The following is a 4363-nucleotide window of genomic DNA, read 5'->3' on the forward strand; positions in this document are numbered from 1 at the left end:
CACTGTGTTCCATTTTGTTGTCCTTCCCACGCACCTCCAATTGGTACGGTTTGGCTACGTATGGCGAGAAAGAAGTTCAACGTACATTCAACGAGACGCTCTTCATACATTTATTTTAATCGGTTTTCGAATGGAGTTTTTTGGGGATTGTACGCCAAAGAAAGCCGGCAGTCAAACCGAGAGGGAAAATGTCGGGAACAATGAACAGTGGATTACAAACATTCTCAGGGTTATGGAAGTGACACAGAGATGGCTTGGCCACACATTTAGAATAGAGGAATAAAATGCAAATTTTAAGAGTTATGCAGATTAGAGACCCATAGACTGCCGCAGAGGTCGGTAGACTCGCACGGAATGTCTTGCCCTTCTCAACTGGTTCGGTCTCACTTGGCACACTTTCAGACGCGCTTCTGTGGCCGTCTGGAGCGCTCTTCCTTCCAATATTAGGAAGCCACTGGGGCTATGGACAATTAAATCTAGATTTAAAACTCACTTCTTTAGAAGTGCTTTTTGTGTTTAGTTTGTTGTCCTTCTCTCCGTGCCTCCGATGAGCACGGTTGGCTACGTACGGTGCGAAAGAAGTTCAACATGCACACATGCAGAGCCGTTGATCATCATATATTCTCTACGAACCATTTCAGTCTGTTCTCAGATTAATGCATAGCGTGGAAATAGCTCTTGCTCTGGTTGCGAATGTATGCATGTTGAACTTCTTTCGCACCGTACGTAGCCAACCGTGCCAATCGGAGGCTGGTGACTCTGGATGTCCTGCTATTCTAGCGTCATTAAACCTCAGTGCTGCTTTCTATACTAACGACCATTGTGGCATGTGTTACACAGGCTATAAAATGGTTACTGTTGTTACTGGAACTCACCCTTTCTCTCTTGGTTTAAATCAAATCCAGCTGGCAGAAAACAATTTGTGCAAATTGGACGATGCTCATCTGCAACAAATGTAGTTTAAGGTGGTGTTCCTCCGGGCTCCGCCATGGAGCCTATTCTGTTCAGCAAACATTGTTGTTGCCACGAGGTCACGTTATTTTAGGCCGTGGAATTATTTCCAGCGTTACGCGAACTGTGCCCCAAATAAATGTCCCTACTAAACCAAACGTAGAACGGGCTGAGTTCTCTCTGTTGCACAGTTCAGATGAGTTGATAAGAAACCCAGACAATAGTTGGTGGGTTACGTGAGCGGCCATCTTCCATCTCAGCGGGCCGCAAGCTGGAAATAGCGCTTGTGCACCATTCATGACCCAACACAGTGTTGGGTTTATAGGCAGTGCTGAGTCTGTGGTGCAGTGTTGAGTATGGTGCAGTGTTGAGTTTATGGTAAACTGTTGAGACTGTGGGCAGTGTTGAGTCTATGGTGCAGTGTTGAGTCTATGGTGCAGTGTTGAGTCTATGGCGCAGTGTTGAGTCTATGGTGCAGTGTTGAATCTCTGGGCAGTGTTGAGTCTATGGGCAGTGTTGAGTCTATGGTGCAGTGTTGAGTCTATGGCGCAGTGTTGAGTCTATGGTGCAGTGTTGAGTCGATGGTGCAGTATTGAGACTGTGGGCAGTGTTGAATCTCTGGGCAGTGTTGAGTCTATGGGCAGTGTTGAGTCTATGGTGCAGTGTTGAGTCGATGGTGCAGTATTGAGACTGTGGGCAGTGTTGAATCTCTTGGCAGTGTTGAGTCTATGGGCAGTGTTGAGTCTATGGGCAGTGTTGAGTCTATGGTGCAGTGTTGAGTCGATGGTGCAGTATTGAGACTGTGGGCAGTGTTGAATCTCTTGGCAGTGTTGAGTCTATGGGCAGTGTTGAGTCTATGGTACAGTGTTGAGTCTATGGGCAGTGTTGAGTCTATGGGCAGTGTTGAGTCTATGGGCAGTGTTGAGTCTATGGGCAGTGTTGAGTCTAGCGGGCCACATTAGTGGGCCGCATACTTGACATCGCGCGTGTGCACCAATGATGAGCCCACACATGGCCCCTAGACACACCGAGACCAGGCCACCACGAGGAGCTGCACGGCCCGATGGTTGCCCACCACTGATTCAGATGATGTCAATAAACGGGCAACATTTTTAAAAAGTAAAATTTTTGACAAAGCTCAGGTTAATGCTCATTGGCTCGCCAAGTCAGCTCTGTGAATGTGATCACGTGCGCCTACTTATTGACGGCCACTGTAATCGAAACCTCGTCCCGTAATTGTCAACTTGTGGGTAATTCTTGACCCCTGCCCTGGCGTTTGAGGCCCATATCCCGTAACGTCTGTAAAGGTGTCCCTTTTCAAACTCCGCTGCGTTGCTCGTCTCTGCTCGTGTGCCTTTCTCTAGCTCAGGGGTTGGCAACTTGCACGGCTCTACCGCTTCGTGACGTTACTCACATTGCATTGCAGCTCTCGAAATATTGCGGGGTCTTTGTGGCTTCGGTTAGCGACCCCTGCTCGAGCTGATGTTGAGAAGCCAACGCAACGCCTGCATCTCCTCCCAACTCGACTGCGGCAATGCGTCGCTTGCCGACGTATCTCACGATCGCTCTCGATAAGCCACGGTGTGTGCAGAAACTCAGCCGCCCGGGTTTTGACGAGACATTTGAGCATTATTACACCTACACTTTGCCATCTTTGCACTGGCTCCCGGCGGAATTCAGAGTCGAATTTATTTATTTTTGGCTTAGTTTACTTTATTAAGTTTGTTGAGCCTGCTCGGCCAGGATTGGGCAAAAACCTAGCCGCACTTTTCACCCAGGCAACTGAAGGGCAGTATAGACTGAGTGTTTATAACCTCACATTACAAATATATCAAAAACATATTCAAGAATCACAATGACGAGACAAACAACATATACACCATAACAATTATAATAAAAACTATTTCTTTTTAAGACTTAACATCTCATAAATCGGTCCTCATATCTATATCCGGGACACTGTTGTTCCAGTACTCAATCAGGCTGCTATTATTTAATTGTAAACACCTTGACCCACCAACTGAATGGCGCGATGCAAATGATCGTAATGTGAAAGCAATTCTTGAACACCATCGATCTGAGTGAGAGTACGTAAGGTGCATTTTCCCTTCAGGTGATACAAATTTTGATTATATTAACTCTTGTGTATAAACAGGATGGAGTTCCTTTGTGTCGATATGTTAACTCCCTCGCCTGGTACACAGGAGGTCGTGGGTTCGACCCAGACTCTGACGCCTGCTGTATAGTTGGAGTTTGCGTATTCTCCACCGTGGTCGCGTGGATTTTTCTCCGGGTCCTCCGGTTTTTTCCCCCTCCACATTTAGGATCAACGTCACGCGTTTTAGAGTATTTGTCTGCTATACTTTTCCACACGATAAACCACTTCGTTGAGCTGTCATTTGTGGCCAGGTCGCTTCTGCGAAACAGCTATACAGCTCAGTGGGCCAAAGTTTATTTAAGTTTAGTCTTCTTCGAGCGTATGGAAAGTCTGCGTAAATCACACGTCCAAGTTCAAGCCTGTGAGCTTTGTGACAGCTTCAGGAGTCAGCGCGACAAATACTGCTCGGTCCGCCGGAGAGCGGGGCGTACGATGCAGTAGTTCACGATGCGATGGTTCCATTGTCCGGTTCGTGTGGGCCGCAGTCACGCCATGCGAGTCGTCTTTAATTATCCGCTTGTGGGGGGGGGGGGGAGGTGTGGGATGCAGCAGCGACCGGTTGCCACTCTGAAGCGGTTGACGGAGGAGCACCGTGCGTTTTCGTGGTTAGCGGTGGTGCTCAGCAAAAAACACACGGTGGCTTTGAATGGCCTGGCACCTGCCGAGCTCGGTGATGTCCTCTCACGCTGCACTCCTCATCCTCGGGGTGGCGGGGGCGGGGGGGGGTGTAATGCTCCCTGGACTCTGAGGCCACCCCTCTCCACGCCGCGGTCTCAACGAGGGGGGACGATCTCGCCGATCGTTGCATCGGGACTATGGTTGAGGGACTCTGCTGCTGTGGGTGTGTGTGCATGGATGGATAGTGACTTTGTCAGCATCTCTGCACCTCCGATTTAGCACGGTTGGCTACGCACGGCAAGAAAGAAGTTCTACAGACATACACGTTTAAATCCATTTTTTTTTTAAATATATGTTTTTTTAAATTAATTAGCATGTCCTGTGTTTTATTGTATTTTGCCTGTACTGTGTGTAATTTTATTATTGGCTTTTATTGTAGTTCTTCATTTGATCTATGTTGCGAGTGTAGTTATTTATATTGTCAACTTTTATTCTATTTCGTTTGGAATGTATTTATACTCGCGAGTCTAGTTTTTTTTTGTACATGACGCTTTGAGATTTCGTTATGAAAGATACTTTATAAAATCTCAATTATAATAATTATAGACTCTCGCATAGATTGGTAGACTTACATCG

The sequence above is a fragment of the Petromyzon marinus genome, chromosome 49 (assembly GCF_048934315.1).
Source record: "Petromyzon marinus isolate PM22_M1 ecotype Great Lakes invasive population chromosome 49, UKy_Petmar_22M1.pri1.0, whole genome shotgun sequence".
Classification (NCBI taxonomy): domain Eukaryota; kingdom Metazoa; phylum Chordata; class Hyperoartia; order Petromyzontiformes; family Petromyzontidae; genus Petromyzon; species Petromyzon marinus.